The sequence below is a fragment of the Sus scrofa genome, chromosome 14 (assembly GCF_000003025.6).
Source record: "Sus scrofa isolate TJ Tabasco breed Duroc chromosome 14, Sscrofa11.1, whole genome shotgun sequence".
NCBI lineage: Eukaryota > Metazoa > Chordata > Mammalia > Artiodactyla > Suidae > Sus > Sus scrofa.
Window position 1 is genome coordinate 43,768,675 of NC_010456.5, and position 21,909 is coordinate 43,790,583.

Consider the following 21,909-nt stretch of genomic DNA (forward strand, 5'->3'; position numbering starts at 1 on the left):
TTCCACTGTGCAAGTGTTGCCCAGGTTGGCCTACATACTTTGCAATCATCAGTTTGAGCGGCTATATAATATTCCATTATGAATGGAATGAGGCAGGATTTTTTGGCCCTTGTTTTGGACAGTTAGGCTGTTTTCAGTTTTTCACTTGTTACCACTGCAGTGACCATGCCTGTGTCTGTAAAGCTTTTATTTCGTACTTAGGATTATTTCATGAAGAAGGAATCTCAGAAGTACAGTTACTGCAACAAAAGTCATAAACAATTTAAAGAATCTTGATATCTGCCTGCCCCCATTGCTTTTCGCATCAATACAAGTGGCCTCCGGCAATGAGTGTGCCCAACAGTGTATTTCTTTATTTTATTTTTTCACACAAGTAAAACACGTTCATCCGAGAACAGCAGTGCAACTTTTTAAGAAACCTAAATAGAGATTTCTTCCCAAGGTCATGGCAGCCATCTTTTTTTCAGATACTGCGATTTCATCTCCTCCGTTCTAATAGGGCCTCATGTCCATCACCTGGAAGGGTTACTGTAGCAGTGCAGAAAACGTCAGGTGGTCATCAGCTCTCACAAGCTCAGTATTGTAAGATAAGAATGGGATACTTAGGGCAACCACCTAAACAGAGCCAGTCTTTAGAATTTTTCCACAACAGCCTCATGCTGCCTGGTCCTCCTAGGGTGTTGTGCTATATTGGAGAATCAGCTGCTGCGGCTTTAGTAAACACAAACAGATGTCCCCACGCTCCTGGATTTCAGGTCTGCTTTGGTGCCATTAAGCCCATACAAGCGGCCCCCTGGCCTGGGGAGGCTGTGCATGTGCTCACTTCTGCCGCCCTTGCCGCAACCCCTGTTCCCTCCCTCCCTTGCTTCTAGCTCTGACCTTATGACTTGTTTCTCATTGACCGCCTTATCCACCTCAGGTCACAGGTGCTCCATCACAGACCTGGCTTCCAGTTCCCTATTCATGAGGGACCCTAACTCATTGCCGGCTCCCAGCCTGTCTCCCCTCATGTCTGTCTCTTAAATTTGTCTCCTTCTGTCCACCTCCACTGCCTCCCCTGCGTGCCATGCCCCCCATCATCTCTGGCCTGGGCTGATTGGTTTCCCTCCCTCTGCTCTTGACCCTATAGTCCATTCTCTTTCCTTTACATTGAAGTATAGTTGATTTATAATGTTATGCTAGTTTCTAGTGTACAACAAATTGATTCAGTATGCATATAGATATAGATATACACACACACATATTACAAGATACTGTAGTATAATTCCCTGTGCTATGCAGTAGTTCCTTGTTGTTTATCTATGTTGTATGTAGTGGTGTGTATCTATTAATCCCAAACTCCTAATTTATCCCTTCCCCCTTTTCCCTTTGGTAATCACGTTTGTTTTCTATATCTGTGAGCCTGTTTCTGTTTGTAAATAAGATCATTTGCATCGTATTTTTAGATTCTACATGCAAGTGATAGCATATGATGTTTGTCTTTCTCTGTCTGATTCACTTCACTTAGTATGATAATCTTTAGGTCCATCGATGTTGCTGCAAATGGCATTATTTCATTCTTTTTTTTTTAATGGCTGAGTAACATTCCAGTGTGTATTTCATATTTTCTTTATCCATCGATCTCTCAGTGGACATTTAGTTGCTCCTGTGTCTTGTCTATTGTGCATAGTGCTGCTGTGAACATTGGCGTACATGTATCTTTTCAAATTAGAGTTTTCATCATTTCTGGATATATGCTCAGGAGTGGGATTGCTGGATCGTATGGTAAAGAGAATTCTCTTTTAAATGAAGCCGGAGTCAACTCTGGAAAGTAAGAATCTAGTCATGACTAATATACCCTTCCGGTGATTTCCCATTAAACTTTGAAGACAGAGAAATCCTGGTCTTTTGCCTCTTTCACCTCACCTCCAGCTGTAATATCTCATCTTTTTCAATCTGCCCAACCCGTAGACATCTTGCCTTTTTCCTGCTGTTCCCTCTGCTTGCAGTGCCCTCCCTTCCTCTTTGATATCTGACCTCTTCCTCCCCCTCCAAGTCTCAGTTTAAATGTCACCTCTTCAGGTAACACCTTCCCTGGCCAGTCACCAAACAAGATCTGGACCCCCTTCCTCTTGAACCTGGTCATAATCCCTGTGCTTTTCCCACATAGCACTTGCTACAGTTCAAAACCACACCTTTGGGTAATTTTTTAAAATTGTAATAAAATTCATGTAATGTGAAATTTACCATTTTAACCATTTTTAAGTGTAGTGTTAAGCTCCTTCCCATTGCTCTTTAGACATCACTATCATCCAACCCTCGAACTCTTTTCCTTTGCAAAATTAAAGCTCTGCACCCATCAACCAACTTCCCCAGCCCCTGGTGATTACAGTTCTACTTTTGTCTCTATGAATTTGAAGCTCTGGGTACCTCATACATGTAGAATCATGCAGCATTTGTTTTTTGACTAGCTTATTTCACTTATTTTACATTCTCACCAGCAGTGTACTAGGGCTCCAATTTCTCCACCTCCTCACCGACCAACACCTGTTTTGCTATCTTGATAGCGGCCCTGGTTATGGTGGTATCTCATTATGATTTGCATTTTGATTTGCATTTCCCTAATGATTAGTGATGTCAGTGTCTTCTCATTTCCTTATTGACCACTTGTATATCATCTTTGGAGAAATATCTGTGTGAAGTCCTTTGCCTATTTTTGAATCGAGTTGTTTGTTGTTAATTGTAGGAGTTCTTTATATATTCTGAATATCAAGTACTTATCAGATTTACAGTTTTCAAATATTTCCCCCATTCTGTATGTTGCAGGGTAAATTTTATAGTGGGTCTCTACACCATGACTCTAAGATTCATAAAGTCAGGGAGCAAGTCTGTTCTCCTTATCAATGTATTGCAAGCACCTAGCACAGTGGCTGAACATAAGAGATGCTTGGTAAATATTGAATGAATGAATGAATCAATCGATCAACCAACCAATCAGCTACAGTTTGGAGACCCCTCTACTGGGTCCTCCTGGTGGCTGGACCCAAGTAGACTCCTAGAGGCAAGGGGGAAGCCTGTTGCCACAAGAGTTAAAAGTTTTTACCTCTATTCCTCATTACAACTTTTTCCTGATAACTGAACACCTATTTTATGGAAAGCTACAGTCTTTACTTTGTTTTTTTATTTATTTTTTATTTTTTTTCTTTTCCCCCTGCAATGAATCACATTTCAGTTCCCTGCAAAGCCAGAGCATCTCTAGCAACAGCGCCAGGAACAAAACCTTGAGAGAATAAGAGAGGGGAAGAAAAAAATCAGCTTGGTCAGGCAAAAATAAACCATGGAATCCCTGGGAAGTTGCCTGGAGCCAGAGTTCCAGCAAGCAAGCTAGTGCAGGGAAGCTGCCGGCCTAGAGGGGAAGCAAGTGTGGTGTTTGATCTGCGTGCTCAGAATAGGCTCCGGTGAGTCTTGACTTCGTTGTCAAGCATTATTATTAGATGAGCGGCCCCCTTGGCCAGGCTTGGAGGGCTGACTCCACGAGGCCACGAGGAGAGGGATGAGCTGGATATTTGCCATGACAGTGCTTTTGAAGCAGAATAGTCATGCATTAGTCTGAAGGCAGACCACTTGGAGGGAGCACAGGGTTGCATGTGAGGCTGAGAGAGGGCGGCAGGGAGTCATAGGTAGTGCAGCCTGTCCTTAGTGAGGAGTGGTTTCCATGAATGCTCATGTAGGACGGATGCCATTGAGAGAGGCTCTGGGTAGCTGGAAGACGTGGTCCCACCCTCGTCCCTACCAGCAGCTCCTCAGGTGATCCTTGAACCTATCCATCCTGTTACCTGGAATGGTCTCTCTACTTTGAATCCTGAATCTCCTAAACTCTCACCTCAGGGATGACTCTCCAAGATGCTTCAAGGGCAAGGACACTGTCTGTCTTATTCATCACGAAATCCCCAGTCCCTGGGACTGGCCTGACTGGAAATAGGCTTCCAATTAATATTTGCTGAATGAATGAATGACTTATATCTGTCCCACACGGAGTAGATATTCAGTGAACATTTGTCAAATGAGCGGACACTTCCCTGCATGATTCGTTACGGTAGCCTGAGTGTCTAGCCCACAGCCAAGGGTAGGCGTCACAAATTTGTTGAATAAATGAATACGTAGATGAGTGAATGAGTTACTCTGAGGGCACATAGTGAGTGGGCAATGAGTATTTGTTGAATGAATGGATGTGAATTCCTATGGTAGCCTCAGTATTTAGTACAAGATTGTTGTCAAACCCAGTCCATGTGCCCGACCCATAGTGAAGCCAAACAAACTGAAACATCAGAGTTTTGAGTAAGTAAAGGTTTATTGCAAGGGCCGTGCAAGGAGAGTGGCTGGATTGTGCTCAAAAGACCCAAACTCCCTGATGGGTTTCAAGAAAGAAGTTTTTATAGGCAAAATTTGGAGGGAGAGCTGCAGGGCAGGTAACCTTCCTCTGATTGGTTGGTGGGGGGTCACAGGGTGCTGGTCCAGAAATCTCTATCATCAGCTTTCAGGTTCCAACTAGTCTGGGGTCCAGTGCTTGTGCTCAGCCTGAAGTCACCATCTTCCACCTGGGTAGGGGCCTTAGATGCTGTAGAAAAACTCAGGGATCTGGATCAGATTGGTTGTACATCCCCGGATAAGGGACCTTGACCCTGCCCCATCCCTGCACTGTTGTTTCTTTCTGTGTCCCTCACTCCCTAATGAGCAACTGTTTGATTGCCCTTTGGAACTCAGTGAAGGTCTAGGAGGCTGCGAGCCTTTTGCCTACAAACAAGAAGCAGGGGAAAGGCAATCAGAAATTTGTTGAGTGAACAAATGACCCTCTCTTTCATAGTCACTACTGTATCTCCAGTACCTACCCAGGGCCTGGCCGTGAATAGGTGCTCAATAAGTGTTTGTCAATAAGTAAATTATACTAAGAGTATGTGAAAGAATAGTACCTTTCACATTCAGAAATGTGTGAAAGGTACTAACCGGAAGTATAGTCCTCACCACACAAATGTGTGTTTATTACTTTTTTAACTTCCTAGCTTGGGTGTGAAAGGGCCATAAAAGATTAGTTACTAATGCCAGGTATTGGAGTTGAGATGAAAAACTCGTAGCAATTGTTTTGCTCTACCACTGTCCCATATGTCCTTGAGATCAATCACATCCAATCAGAAAGGGTTAACTAGGAGTGCTGTCTCTCCCCACCCCTCTCTATCTCTGTCTCTGTCATGTGTATTTACGTACACATCCCTCCACAGCAGTGTGTGTGTGTGTGGGGGGGGGGGTGCGCGCATTCATGCTCCTGGACAAGAACATTCAAACATGCGCATTGACCTTGTTCTCGGGTTTAATGCGCTTCTTGCTAAGGTTTGAGCTCGTGAAAAGAATAGTATGTTTGATCAGGGAGAGGAGGAGACTTCAGCATCTAGAATTGCCTCCCCCCTCTTTCTTCCTGCTCACCAGCCACACCAGGAGGCCTTCCTGGAGGAAGTCACCGCTCCCTCACCACGCTCACATGCATGCACACACACAAATATGCTTCCACACAGCTACTCGCTCCCACACTCTCAACCATACACTCATGTTCACACCCACATCCTCACACCTGCTCACTGACTTCACACACTCACGAGCTGACCCTTTCTTGCACAAATGCACAACCATACACTCACTCATATGCCCTCGGTGCTCACATGCACCATCTCACATGTATAGCAACACGCTGACTTAAATACACTCTCACACACACTCATTCTCACACACAGACTCTCAAATACTCACATTAGCTGCATCTTGGACCTTGGGCAAATCCTTAACCTCATTATTTTTCTTTCTGTGAATTTGTGGATAATTCCCAGCTCAAGACATATGTATGGGGCACCTGCTACAGGCTCTGTCCACTGCTAGTTCCTGGGGTGTACAAGTGTCGTGGCCTGTCCTCATAGACCTTGAGCCTTGTCAACTGAAAAAAATGCACAACCTAAAAGCTGAGAATTAGGTTTTATTTGGTGGACTTAGGCCCTGGAGACAGCCTCTCAGATAGCTCTGAGGGCCTATACCAAAGAGGTGAGGGAGGAGCCTGGATATATAGGAATTTTTGCAACCGAAACACAGTCAGAACATCAAGAGATTGAATTTAAGAAATTAAAATAAAATTAAAGAAAAAACAGATATCTTAAGTTAATAAATTTGGCACTTTTCTGTGTTTGGATAGATACAAGAGTCTGGGCTCATTGAAATCATTGTTTTCATATGAACCTTAAATATCTAGGGCCAGTATGCTGGGTTTTTTCCTCCTGAATCCCCTCAGGGTGCACAGTTGGGGGTGGATGCAGTGGCTGATGGCTTGATGGCTGCAACATCCTTTGTTTACTGAGATGGCAGGAGGCTTTCCTTGCCCGAAATCTGATGTGAGAACTGTGAGCCCATGTATAACTGTTACGGGTTTACTTCTGTCCCCAGAATTTATATGCTACAGACTTAACCCTCTATATCTCAGAACATGATGTTACTTGAAAATAGGATTATTGCAGATGTTGTTACTTAAGATAATCATTAGGGTAGGCCCTAACCCAAGATGACTAGTGTCCTTATACAAAGTGGAAGTTTGGACAAAGACACATCAACAAGAAGAAGGCCATGTGGAGATGAAGGCAGAGATTGGACAATGCTTCTGCAAACCAAGGAACACCAAAGATTGCTAGAATTAGTTGAGCCACATGAAACCAATGCTTCCTCCCAGCCCTCAGAAAGATGCAGCCCTTCTGACATCTTGATCTTGGCCTTCTAAACTCCAGAACTTGGGGCAACAACTTTCTGTTGTTTAAGCCACTAGTCTGTGCTGCCTTGTCATGGCAGCTCTAGTAAACTAACACAATAACCAAGGGGTAGCCAAGAAGAACCTGGTCATTCACTCACCCAGCATTTCTCAGGACTGCCATGTCTTTACGTGTGAGCTCCATGAGGGCAGAGGCTGTCTCTGGTTTATCACTGGGTCCCTAACTCAGAGCGCAGCTGCAGAAATCCTGCAGCTGAATAGACAAGTCAATGACTGAAAGAATGGATGAACAACTTGTACCAAGACTCTAGAAATAAAGTCTAGGGGAGTTTTTTCACAGCGTGGTGGTGATGGACAGACGGCAGTACCTTAGGAAAGTAGGATCCTAGCCATAGATATGTGAGCATCCCTGGAGATAAGTCAGACATGATGCACAGCTTGTGTTTACACGATCATTGCTTTGTATGGGAGGTAGAATCCTTTGGGTTTGTGGATTTTATAACTTATTCCAAGTGTATTCATAGCAGTGTAATATATTGATATTAAAAACTGTATTTATATTCAAGTCCTTGTACCCATCCTTCTGCCTACCTTTCTAGCAGCAGTGAAGAATCCTATCAGATCGCCCTCAGGGAAGGGAACAGAAAAAAAAAAAAAAAAAAGAAAGGAAGAAAGAAATGAGAATCAAAGTATTGGCTTAGAGTTCTTAGGCAGACTTTTGTGAATCTATAACACAAACCATGGTATTGAAAGCCATGGATTTCAACTGCAAATGTCAAATGTTTAAGCAGGGAAAAAAAAAAAAAAAAAAACCTTCCTTTAACAGCAGCAAAAAAGTCTGAATGCTGACTTCAAATATCAAGAACCTAAGACAAAAACCAGAATACAGAGGAAGATGTGAAGGCATAGTATCCATTCTTCCATGACAGGGGGCTGGAAAGAATAATCAGCAGAGGGTCTTGAGAAGGACCCTAAGGTCCTGGTCTTGAGGCAGAGGAAGAGACAGGGGCCACTGAAACTCCCATAAGTTGATATTTCCAAGATAAGCCTGAAATTCAACAGGGTCCCTGACCACGGAGTAGCAATAACCGAGAGTGTGGTCTAGACTGGAGGCAGCCATGAGGTACTCCCAGGCAAGCAGTAAAATCAAAGCCTCCTAAGCTGGTGTGTGGACCTTACAACTGCTACCTTGGTGTACTGTGGGCATCAGCCAGGTGAAGGCTGACGCCTGAGATCTGACCTGAGGTCCGCAGGGGCCAGCCAGGACAGGAACCTCCTCTGGACTCAGATGGCACCCAGGGATAAAGAAAGGGGGTGAGGGAGAAGAATCTTGACTTGGCCCGGTAATCACCCCAAAAGAAACTGGGTTCAACTCCACGCCCTGCCCAGAAGTAATTCAGCTGGCTCCATTCCTCTGAATTTCTGGGTTCCATGTCCAAAGATTCAACCATATTGAAAGTCAAAAAATGTTTTTGTTCAGAAAGTTCCCCAAAGCAAAACTTGAATTTGCCGCATAGTGGCAACTCTTTATACAGCATTTACATTGTATTAGTTATTGTAATTTAGAGATGATTTAAAGTATACCAGAGGCTGTGTATAGGTTTTATACAAATACTACATCAGTTTATATAAGAGACTTGAGCATCCTCAGATTTTGGTATCCACAGGGGGTCCTGGAACCAATCCCCCAGATACAGAGGGGCAGCTGTATCTCTACTCACAAAGAGGCTTGTGATCTAAGCTGAGCTTGTACAGAATAAAGTGCGCAAAGGTCTGTGGCCAAATGTGACTGTATATCAACTGTGGCTACCTTTGAGATTAAATCAAGCTGCTGGAAAGATACTTTTGGAGTCTCTTGAATTTGCAGCTCTTGGATTTAGCAAATAAAAATGTAGGACTTTCAGATTTTATCTGGCAACCCTAAGCTCTTGCCTTCTTCCCCCCTTGCCTAGTGCTTAAGTGAAAACAACCTTCAACCCTCTCTTTGACATAGGAAGCTGTTTCATTTTGTTTTTTCTTAGAGAGTCCTTGGTTTGGAATTTGCAAATGCATAGCCTAAAAACAGCCCTTAGACACACTCACCTCCACCCCTGCAATGACACACATTACAAATCAATTGCTGAGCCTCACAATTCTTTTCAGTATAACACTCTAGACACCAAATATCAATGGATAGGAGTTGGCATATAAGTTGGAATTGATTGCCCTCCTTGACTGAATTTGAATTCCGACTCAGAGAGGAAAAGAGTAACCACTGAGTGACAGTGCCAAGGACAGAACTAGGTGTCCCTGCTCCCCAACTGGACACTTCCCACTAGAGGCACAAGGTTCTGTTGTGCTGTATCTACAGCTCCTTTGCAACCGGCATTGTGTCCTGTGTACGCAAAAGAGAGATTACCAAAGATTCACCCTAGACTGTGCAGCATACACCCAGGCCAACCCCAGGAGGGACAGATTACTGCCACATGGGTTGGCATTCAGGGACAATAGGAAATTTGCTCTGAAGCCATAGTGCTGAGTTCACATCCTCACCCTTATATTTCCCGACTGTGTAATCCTGAGCCAGCTCTTTTTCTTCACTGAGCCTCAATTTCCACATCTGCGAATTGGGGACTGTTAACATTTACTTGGCTGGGTTGTTGAGAGGATTACATGAAAAGATTTATGGAAAGCCCAACCCCCAGCTCTCCTAAATGCTCACAAAATGGTAGCTGTTACCATTCAAGACCCTGCAGGACAATTCTGCTGCCACTAAAATCCTCCCCTCCGGCTGCTGTATTTCTTTCTCCACGTGATGCTCTCCAAGGAGAGGGTTGTATTTTGAGCCTGGCGAATGAGTCATTTGCACCTAAGAGCAAACAAGACAAAAATGGCATAAAAGAAGAGGGACAATCAGCATCAGAAGGGACCTGGATTTCAACCCCAACCAACCCTTCTCCCTCTGGGATGTTCTGCAAACAACCCTGCCTATCCAAGCCTCCGTTTTCTTGTTTGTGCAATGGGCATAAAGCAAGGTGTCCTTGGGGGCTCTGTGACAGGGGAGAGGATGTGTGTGTGCTTGCCTGCTCACCTGGGTGTGGTAAGAGTGAATTCATGTAGCATAAGCTGATTTGTCAGCAGTGTGCTGGCCTGGCCCCTGGCCCTCAGCAGGCTAGGCTCCCTGGGCAAGAGGAAATGAAGTTTGACTCAGGCTTTTGTTAACACTCCACTGTGGCTGGCCAGGCCACCCTGCACTGGGGTGAGCACCGATGACAAGGGTGAGCTCGGCTGGGGGGACTGGCCCGGAGGGAAGCTGGCTCTGGCAGGCGGAGGGCAGGCAAGAGACACTAAGTCACACATCACTGCAGTCGGGGTGGATGCAGTCCAGGAGGAGTGAAGCAGAGAGGCGGAATTCACATGCTTCTTCCCAGGCTCTCATTTTTGGTCTTCTCCCCAGACAGAGGAGAATATTATACAAAGTGCAAACTGCCCCTGGCTGCCCTACAACCTTCAGTCACTGCAGTGCTGGGGAGCTGAGCAAACTGCCCTGGGTCTCCCTGCCAAGAAAGGGCAGAGCCTGGTCTCAAATCCAGGTCTGTTAGATTCCCAAACCCAAGTTGTTAACCAATTAACATGCCCTCTGTGAGAAATTTTGAGGGTTTGCCTAGAGGAAAAGAAGGGAGGGAGAATTAATATTAATTGGGCACATCTGGGTCAGGAAATATATAAGCCCCCCCCTCCACCCACCCAAAGCTTTTTTTTCCCCTCCTGACACCAGTTAATTCGCTGAGTCTCTGAAACCAGCTAGGGGTTTTACAGTTCAATTCATTTGTGACAGACAGACCCACTTCAGTACAGGCCCCACAGGTTAGGGGCTCAGTCCCACAGGACTGCCTCACTTCTGGTGCTGGTCACAAGCCTTGGGTCCCCAGGTTATGCACACTGCCCAAGTTGGCTACAGATTCAGGGGGTCCCACAACCCCCACTTCCAGGGTTGAATAATTGCTGGAATGGCTCAGAGAACTCGGGAAAGTGTTTTACTTAGGTTACTGGTTTATTATGAAGGATGCAACTCAGCCAAATGGAAGTGATGCATAGGGAAAGGTATGGAGAAGGGGTATGAGGCTTCCATGCCACTCCCCCCAGCACCTCCCAGCACCTCAACATGTTCAGTGACCCGGAAACCCATCATTTAGGGGCTTTATGGGGGTTTCATTATGTAGGCAGGATCCATTACATCATTGGCACCTGGTGATCCCTAGAACGTTGAAGGGTGAGGTTGAAAGTTCCAAGCTTCTCGTCAAAGCTTGGTCTTTCCAGGTCCCATCCTGAAGCTCTCTAGGTACAACCTCATTAAAACAAAAGATGGTTATCACTCAGGAAATGCCCAGGATTTTAGGAGCTCTGGCCAGGAATCAGGCTCAAAGGCCAATAGCTTTCATGTGTGTTAATTTAGTCACTACTCTCCTGGTAGTTTTCTCTATTTATCTCCCTGGGGTGTACTAAAGACCAAATGAGTTCATGAATATAAGGTACTTAGAAAGGTATTTGGCACATAAAAAGACATCCACTAGTGTTTATTCTCGCCATTATTATTGTTTCTGTTATTATTATTACTTAAGATCAAATTGCTCCAGAGTGGTGAAGCCACCTTTAAAGCCAGCCTATTATAATTCCCCCCCCATCCCTGTGTCCTTGTCACCCAGCCAGTAGTTCCCAGACGTTTGGACATCACTGGTCAGTGAAAAAATTAAACAAATAAAAGTTACAAGTAAATACATGTGGATTGATGTAGTGTATTCCATTTTCTAGTTTACCAAATAAGACCTTTTATAAAAATGACAACCATCTCTTACCACCATCATTTCATAAAGCCAGGACATTTTAGCACCTAAAAGGTAAGGGAAAATCATAATCGCAGGATAGAAGAGAGCCCTTTAAATTAAATAAATGTGGCTTTCTGAGCACTCTCCTCACATTAGTCTTCTCATTACCACAGAAGACCAGGGGGAACCTCATCAGAGGCCGCCAGCCCACCTTTCCAGGGCCAGCATTTTGAAAGTGCTTCCTGCCCTGCCACCACCAAGGCTTTGGTGGGGGGAAGGGGTGGGCTGTTGCACAGAGGTTTGGGGTATCAGAGCATGCTTCTAAAATAACGTGTTTTCAGAAAAGTGTCAACTGATAAATAGCTGGAGAAAAAGATATAATTTTTATATTTGTATATTCTATATTTTTTTCTTGCCCAGGTATTAGCACAAATTCAACAAACCTAAAAGAGGATTTTTTTAATAACAATAATATAGTAACAGATTCAAATGAGGTTATCTCACAGTTTATTGGGGATGCATTAAGCAGAAGCTGAAACTCCTGGTTTGAATACCAATCTGGGAAGAAGCCCATGGGATTCAGACATACCTAAGCAAGTTCTGATTGCCTTCTGCATCAGTCTTGCATCAGGTGACAAGCCTGGAGCTGGTGTATCTCTGCAGCCAAGTCAAGGCAGCAAACCTCCAGGCCAAGCCAGCCTCCAGAGGGACTGAGAGAAGAGATGAAAGAGGTTCTGAGATTGGAGCCTGGCTCCCTGTGGACTGCAAAGGAAAGCCAGGTCTGAGCTTCCAGTGAGGAAGAGAGGCAGCCACAGGCAGCTCTTAAAGACTGAGTCTGCATGACAGACCAATGTGAACTGGAATCAGATCTCTGCCATTTTCTACCTCTGGCTCTCAGCTTTCACAGCTATAAAATGGAGTGGTAATCTTAAGTTGAATCATATAAATGCCATTTTTTAGGTATACTATTAGTTGTTTTTATTTTTTTAAAATATAGTTGATTTACAGTGGTTAGTTTCAGGTATACAACAAAGTCAGTTATACATGTGTGTATATACTTTCCAGATTCTTTTCCATTATAGGTTATAACAAGATATTGAATATAGTTTCTCTGCTATACAGTAGGTCCTTATTGTTTATCTGTTTTATATACAGTAGTGTGAGTCCATTAATCTCAAACTCCTATTTTCTCCCTCCCTCCCTTTTCTCCTTTAGTAACTGTAAGTTTCTTTTCATATATCTGTGAGCCTATTTGTATTTTGTAAATAAGTTCATTTGTACCATTTTTAAGAAATAAATGCCATTTTAATGGAGTCAAAAGGCAGTTCATAATAAAAAAGACAGACTTTAGCAAACACTGGCGGTATGTAAAGAAGCTGGAATTACGTTGCTGGTGGGGATGTGAAATGGTACAGCCACTTTGGAAAACAGTTTGGCAGTTCCTCACAAATTTAAACAGACCTACCATATGACCTAACAATTCAACTCCTAGGAATCTATCCAAGAGAAGTGAAAGCATATGTACACACCAGGACTTAGACACAAATCTTCAGAGCAATATTATTTGTACTTGCCAAAAAGTGAAAACAATCCAAATATCCATCAACAGACATTTTGAATAAATAAAATGTCATCTCTCCATTCAATGAAATAAGAAGCAATAAAAAGGAAAGGAAGTACTCATCCAGACTGCAATGTGGATGCACCTCAAAGTGGAAGAATGCAAAAGGCTACAATACATACCATATGATTCCTTTCATATGAAATGTCTAGAAGAGGCCAATCTAGAAGATGAAATCCAGATTAGTGCTGCCTCAGGCTGAAGGTAGGCATGAAGGACTGACTGCAAATAGGCAAGAGAGATCATTCAGGGGTGCTATAAATTTTCTAAAACTTAATTGTGGTGATGGTTGCCTAAGTTTATAAATTTACTAAAAATCACCAAATTGTACATTTTAATTGGATGATCTTTATGGTTTGTAGACTATACTTCAACAATGCTGTTTCAAAATGTCAAATATTAGCTGCAAAATATATGAACCCAAAACTGACAGAACTAAAAGTGAAAATGACAAATCCACAGTTATACTCGGTGATTTTAACATCCCTATGTCAATAATTGATGGAACAGTAGACATAAAATAAAAAAAGGTATAGATAACTAAACAATGTGGTCAACCAACTTGATGTAATTGGCCTAACAACAGCAGGATACAAAAATTTCTGTATGTGCATATGGAGCATTTTAACCAATATAAACCGTGTCATAGACCATAAACAAGTCAATAAATAAAAAATGATTCAAATTAGAAAGTGTATTTTCTAACCACAATGAAATTAAAATAGAAATCTGTAGCAGACTTTTGGAACATTTCCAAGTATTTGAAAACTAAAAACACACTTCCAAAGAACCAAGGGGACAAAGGAAAAATCAGAAGAGAAATTAAAATGCATTTATTTGAACTGAACTTTTAAAGAGGGCAATGTGTCAAAAGTTGGATGCAACTGAAGGAATACTGAGAGGAATATTTATAATTTCAAACATATTTTAGAAAAGGAGAAATCAATGAGCCCAATTTCTACCTTCTAGTACTAAAAAAAAAAAAGATCAAGTTAAATCAAAGTAAGCTAAAGAAAGGAAATAAAGATCAGGGTAGAAATCAATAAAATGAAAAAGCAATAGAATCAATAAAAGTAAAGCTTGTTCTTTGTGAAAATTTAACACAGGTAGTAAACCTCTAGATAGAATAATCAGGAAAAAAATACACAAATCCCTAAAATAAGGAATAGGAGAGGCAGTATTGCTACAGATGCTACAGATAATAAAAAGCAAATTAAGGAATGTCATGATTAGTGCTATGCCAATTAATTCAACAACTCACCTAAAATAGACAAATCCTTCTGGAAAGTGCCAACTACCAAAGCTCACTCAAGAAAAAGTAGATGGCCTGAATAGCGTTGCATTTATTAAAGAACTTGGATTTGTAGTTGAAAAATCTTCCTACAAAAATACTCCAGGCCCAGATGACTTCACTGGTGAATTCTACCAAACAGTTAAGGACAAAAACAATACAATTAAACACAAATGTATTGTGTTCCTACAAAAGAAAGTAGGAGAAAAAAGAATCTCCAAATTCATTCAGTGAGGCCGTGATTACCCTGATACTAAAATCAAAGGCATTAATGATCAGATCAATATCAGTCATAAACATAGACACACAAATTGATAGCAAAGTTCTATCCAATCAGATCCGACAATGTATAAAAAAAAGAACAATACTTTGTGACTAAGAGAAGTGTATGCCAGAAATTCAGGGTTGATTTAAAATTTGAAAGTCAATACAAGGAATTTGTCATATTGAGGAGTTGAAAAGGGAAAATTATATGATCTCAGTAGATGCAACAAAGCATCTGACAAAATTCAACATCCATTCCTAATAAGAAAAATCCTCGTCAAATCAGGAATAGAAAGAAATTTCTTTGACCTGATAAAGAGTATCTATAAAAAAACAAACAAAAATTCTCCAGCTAATATCATCCTTAAGGGCAGCAGACTGAATGCTCTCCCTCTTAGATCAGGAGTGGAGCAAAGGTGTCCACACTCATGTCCATTCAACACTTTGCTTAAAGTTCTACTCAGGGCAATAAATTAAAAACATAAATAAATAAAGGCATCTAGATTGGAAAGGATGAAGTAAAGCTAACGTTATTTGTAGAAGGCATGATTATCCCCACAGAAAATTCTAAAGAATTTTACAAAGAACGAATTCTAAGACGCTTCAAAGAAGCTACTGAAGTAAGTGAATTTAGCAAATTCAGTATACAAAAAAAGAAAGAAATTGGGGAGTTCCCGTCATGGCGCAGTGGTTAACGAATCCGACTAGGAACCATGAGGTTGCGGGTTCGGTCCCTGCCCTTGCTCAGTGGGTGAACGATCCGGCGTTGCCGTGAGCTGTGGTGTAGATTGCAGACGTGGCTCAGATCCTGCGTTGCTGTGGCTCTGGCGTAGGCCGGTGGCTACAGCTCCGATTCAACCCCTAGCCTGGGAACCTCCATATGCCGCGGGAGCGGCCCAAGAAATAGCAACAACAACAACAAAAAAAGACAAAAAGACAAAAAAAAAAAAAAAGAAATTGTATTTCTATAAACTAGTAACAACCCCTGGAAGTTGAAGTTAAGCAATACCACCACTATAGCTGGAAAAACATGAAATACTTAGTGATAAATTTGACAAAAGATATTTAAAGACCTGTATTCTAAGAAGTATAAAATAGTATCGAGAGAAAGTAAAGAAGGCTTGAATAAATGAGAAGATAAGTGGCATTTATGGGTCAGAATGTTTAATATTATTAAGATGTCAGCACTGCCCACATTGATCTACAGATTGAATGCTGTCCCAATTAAAAGCTCAGCATGAGTTTTTGCAGAAATTTACAAGAACAGCATATAATTCATATGGAAAGACAAAGAACCTAGAAGAGCAAAAGCCATTTTGAAAAAGAACAAAGTTGAAGATCTACACTGCTTGATTTTAATGTATGTTATAAGTCTATAGTAACCAAGACTGTATTGGTTTGGTATTGACGTAAAGGTAGACATATAGATCAATGGAATAGAATAGAGAGTTGATAAATAGACCTATACACATGTGTCAACTGATTTTCAATGGAGTTGCCAAGGTCATTCAATGGGGAAAGGGCAATCTTTTCATTAATTCATGCCGAAACAATTGGATGGCTGCATGCAAAATAAATAAATACATGAAAGAAACTTTACTCTTACCTCAAACCAGATACAAAAATTACTCAAAATAGATCATAGACCTAAATGTAAGAGCTGAAATGACAAAATGTCCAAGAAAGAACAGAAGAGGAAATCTGTGGACTTGGATTTGGCAAAAGTTTGAAAAATATGATGCAAAAATCATAAAATGTAAAAGACCATATTAGTTGGATGAGATGGAAATTTAAATATTCTGTTCTTTTTTGAAAAAAAAATGCTTATTTTCTCAAGGGCCAGTTTGTTTGTTTGTTTATTGTCTTTTTAGGGCTGCACCCACGACATGCAAAATTTCCAAGGCTAGGGGTAGAATCGGAGCTGCAGCTGCCGACCTACACCACAGCCAACGTGGGATCCTTGCCATGTCTGTGGCCTACACCACAGCTCATGGCAATGCCAGATCCTTAACCCACTGAGTGAGGCCAGGGATGGAACCCACATCCTCATGGATCCTAGTTGGGTTTGTTACCACTGAGCCACAACAACTCCTAAATATTCTGTTCTTTAAGACAGACTTATGAGAATGAAAAGGCAAATCACAGACTGACTGAGAGAAAATATTTAGAGAATGTGTTTCCAACAAAGGCTTTGTCTCTAGAATATACCAAGAATTCTCACAACTCAGTAATTTAAAAACACAAAAATTTTAAATGGGCAGAAGAACTGAACCTACATTTCACCAAAGATATATGTATGGCAAATAAACACATGAAAAGATGTTCATCATCATTAGTTGTAAAGTAAATAAAAATTAAGACCATGCTGAGATACCACCACACACCCACTGGTATGGCTTAAATTAGAAAATTGAATTATACCAAGAGTTGGCATGGATGTTAAGTGACTGGGACACTTAGAAGCTCCTAGTAGAAATGTAGGATGATGCAACCACTCTGGAAAGCCATCCTGCTGTTCCTTAATTAGTTAAACATACACCTACTGTATCATATAGCCATTCACTCCTGCTCCTACTTAAGAGAAATGAAAACAATGCCTCACTAAGACCTGTATACAAATTCTTGTGGCAGCTTTATTTGTAAGAGCCAAAAAGTAAACAACCTGACTGTCCATCATACATGTGAGTGGATGAAGACAAAATGTGATATATCCATGCAATGCAACACCACTGGTATCTTGATAATTCTAGTGTTATTTCATCTAGTATATTTCAACATTTTCCTTCACAGCATCAGATTACAGGAAAAAATCTTCCCGAGGTCAGAGTTTACAATACAACTCCGATGGTATAACCTCATTTCTCTATAGACCCATCCCAGGCCTTTTTACCCTCCATACCCAGAGCTCATGTCTTTTTCCTGATTGAGAGATCTGGCCCTATTTCTATATACTTATGTAGTTTTATTTGTTTCAATATATCCTATTCCTTAAGATGAGTAAGCATGATTACATCTTCAGACCTTTGCAAAATGGAAAAAAAAAATTCTTTCCCTAACCATACATAGGAATTTTGGCTTTGGAAATATGGTTATCAGACTTGGTTTAGATTCCTACTTTATCCTCTCTTGGTGTGTCTTTTCCCTCATTTTTGATTCCCTGAGTCATCATGTTAACTCCTACTTTTCTCTTTTGGGGAGAGATAACATATTAGTATATTATAAGATAATGAGTGTTCAAAACCTGGCTCTTCCACTTACTAGCTCTGTGACCTTGTGCAGATTACTTAATCTCTCTGTACCTTGGGTTTTTTTTTTTTTTTAATTTGGAAAATGGTGGTAATCTGAGTAGTATCTTCTGGAAATGTTGAGAGTATGTAAAGCTCTTGGCATTGCATACATAAGTATTCAATAAATACTTGCTTTTCTTAGCACATTAACCTAGTATCAGGAAAAGTTCTACAGGCCTGATTCACCCTATCACACTGTCTTATAAAGATCAATATTAATAGGTGATCCCCTCAGATCAAGATTGCATTTAAGATACACTAATTACAAAAAGTAGATTCAAACTGGGATTTCAGGCCTGATCAAGTCATGCTGGGTAGAAAAGGGTCTAAGAGCAAGCTCTACTGTCTGGGGCCAAATTGTGTTCTTATCACAATGTACATTAAAACTGCATGAAGAACAGTATGGAGGTACCTTAGAAAACTATACATAGAACTACCATATGACCCAGCAATCCAGTCTTGGGCATATATCCAGACAAAACTCTCCTTGAAAAAGACACATGCACCCACATGTTCATTGCAGCACTATTCACAATAGCCAAGACATGGAAACAACCCAAATGTCCATTGACAGATGATTGGATTAGGAAGATGTGGTATATATACACAATGGAATACTACTCAGCCACAAAATAATGCCATTTGCAGCAACATGGATGGAACTAGAGACTGTCATCCTGAGTGAAGTAAGTCCGAACGAGAAAGACATATACCATATGATATCACATATCTGGAATCTAATACACAGCACAAATGAACCTCTCCACAGAAAAAATCATGGACTTGCAGAATAGACTTGTGGTTGTCAAGGGGAGGGGCATGGAGTGGGGTGGATTGGGAGTTTAGAATTAATAGATGCAGACTGTTGCCTTTGGAATGGATTAGCAATGAGATACTGCTGTGTAGCAATGAGATACCGCTGTGACTATGTCTAATCACTTATGATGGAGCATGATGATGTGAGAAAAAACAATGTATACATGTATATGTAACTAGGTCACCATGCTGTATAGTAGAAAATTGACAGAACACTGTAAATCAGCTATAATGGAAAAAAAAATTATTATTAAAAAAAAAAAAAACTACATGAGAAACTCCTTAAAATCGGTATCTCTCAGGATGGGCTTGAGAATCAGCATTTTAACAACCTCCTCCCCCCAGCAATTCTCATTTCCAAGGAAGTTGTAGAACCCTTGCCCATGGCACACCTATCAGAATAGAAACTTTTTTTGCTCTCTTTTGCTACTACATTTTTATATTCTTTTCCATAGATTTCTTTATTTTTTGTGGGCAGGGGTGGGGGGGATGTGGAATGATGCTCAAAAACAGAAGTGCAAAACTTAAACTTAATGACCTGGTAATTCTTTTTTCTTCTTATTGTTTTTTTCATGTCTTGTATAGATGCTCTTTTTATTTTTATACCTCCTTGGTAATATATGTATACAATTTTGTATTCTGCATCCAATTAACATTATACCATCTGTATTATTTCATCCTCCATTTTTTTTCTCATGCCTTCTCTTCCTCACCCTTTGCTTCTCTGTCCAAGTGACCATCTAAAATGTCTAGATGGGCATGTGCCTGGGTCCACACTCGTCTTAACTCAAATATATAGTTACGTACATTGAATGCGGGGAGCTTGATATAGCTTTGGTTTCTCTTACTGCACCTATTTTATAAGCATTCTGAAATATTTTTTTTCCTGAAAGCTAAACGAATAAATAAAGGATGTGGTTAGTCTCTGCCTTTGCTTAAAACTTTGCATAAAATCTCTATAGTGAAAGTTGCTTTACATTAATGAGGATTATATTTACTCTTTCAGCCTCACCTGCAATTACAGGGTGAACTCAGGTCGCCTTAGTTCGTTAGCACCATTAATGCCTGTCAATATCAGAGGGTGTGCCTGAAATGCACAAGTCCCTGGAAGCTTGAGATGTCTTACCTCTTCTAGAGGAGGGTCGCTCTGGCCCTCAGGGTGGAGGCCTGAGTCCTGGTCACATGAGTCACTGTAGCTTGAATCTCTCCCTGAGCCTCAGTTGTCCCAGCTGTAAAAGATGGTTATTACACCAAGGCGGTGTTTTTCTCAGAAAGCCCTGTGGACCACCTGCTTCTAAAAAATCACCTTCATGCTAGTTAAAATGAGATCCCCAGCCCCTACCCTAGACCCACGGAACCACAACCTGGGGTGGGGTCTGGAGCCTGCATGTTTATCAAGTCTCACAGTCGGATCCTATGGAATATTAAAAGTTGGGAACCACAGATCCCTATGGTTAATTATCTGGCAGTTAATCTCCAAACTCTTCCTTGTTCTCTCTTGGGCAGGAAGGAGTTAATCCCTGTTAGCCAGTGTGCACCTCGCCTGCTCCTAAGAGAACTGCTCTGGGATCCACAGAGGGGACTCACTGACACCCGGCCACTTGCTTAGCTGCTGTGTGCCCTCCCAGGGGCCATGGACAGAAGCCAGAATGACTACGGCTCGCCTGCTCCATCACAGCTCAGACCTCACAAGGCCACCCCAGCCCTGTCTGGGCTTCCAATCAGCAGAGGGAAGATACCTGTCCAGCCTCCTCTTGCAGCCCCTTTGGGGTCCTGTCTTGCTTCCTAGAGGCTGAGATTAAGGCTGAAATCTTAAATGCCTAGCGCATCCCAGGAGCCCAGTGCAAGCAAGTTTGATAAATGGATAGAATTGTGAATGAGTGGGGTTGGGGGGTGGGATCTGATGTGCAGGGCAGATAGTGGTGGACAATAAATACTTGGGCAGATGTGCATCACTAAATGAAATGCAAATACCTGGCCTGTGGAAGATATGTTAAATGTCCTTATGGTCCAGGCACTTGGTAATCTCCCCTTTCCCATACCCTTCAGCCCTTAACCTTAACTGTGCTGCCCACACCCACCCCCTGCAGCTGCTAATATCTTCATCTCTTTGCTGGAGGGCTTTCTCTACTACCTGCCAGCAGAGCAGACTGCAAGTCCTGGGGAGTTAGCTCAAGACCACCAGCAGTCCTGGAAACAAGGACTGATTGAAGCTGGGGTGTTTATGCCTAAGACATGAGTATCTTTGAGGTCCCAGTGAGACAGAATTACAATGATCTGCAGTGGTCATTTCCTTGATAACATCCTTTTTGTGGCAGGGAGAGGGGAAAAATAATCCTTCCTTTTTCTTTCCTCACTTCTCTTCTCCGCTACGGATCTTTCCCAGGATCATCTCCCAAGTCAACTACCTGTGCTCAAATCCCTGTCTCAGTGTCTACTTCTGAAGGACCCCACGCTAGAATGGTCATCGAGTGGATGAATGACTTATTTAGTGAACTCAGCTGGAAGGCCAGAGTGCTATCTATTTAAAACATAGTAGATTTCCCCTTGTGGCTCTGTGTGTTAAGAACCCAACATAGTGCATGTGAGGATGTGGGTTCGATCCCTAGTCTCACTCAGTGGGTTAAAGATCTGGCATTGCTGCAAGCTGCAGTGTAGGTTGCAGATGTGGCTCAGAGCTAGTCATGCTGTGGCTGAGGTGTAAGCAGCTGCACCTCCGATTTGACCCCTAGCCTGGGAACTTCCATAAGCCGCAGATGCGGACCTAAAAAGAAAGAAAAGAAACATAGTAAGTCTTTAGGGGAAGTTTCTGAATGAATAATATTCACTAAATGAATAGAGTTCAAGGTAGACTCTTGTACTAGTACTTGGGTTTCTGGTACAAAAATGCTTTGGGCAGATTCCCTTTTTGGCACTGCAGGTTAAGGATCCAGTGTTGTCACTGTAGCAGCTCAGGTCACTGCTGTGTTGGAGTTTGATGCCTGGCTTGAGAACTTCAACCTGCCACCAAAAAAAAAAAAAAAAAAATTCTTCAGGAGAGAGCAAATGGA

General features: G+C 41.8%; 1 long non-coding RNA gene across 1 annotated transcript in view; it reads left to right on the forward strand.

The window, feature by feature from the left end:
• The window catches only part of LOC110256609, a 40,372-nt gene extending 18,930 nt beyond the window's left edge, over nt 1-21,442 (forward strand). The window contains exon 4 of the long non-coding RNA XR_002338354.1: nt 20,366-21,442. This is a non-coding gene — a long non-coding RNA (uncharacterized LOC110256609). The remainder of the gene's footprint in view (nt 1-20,365) is intronic.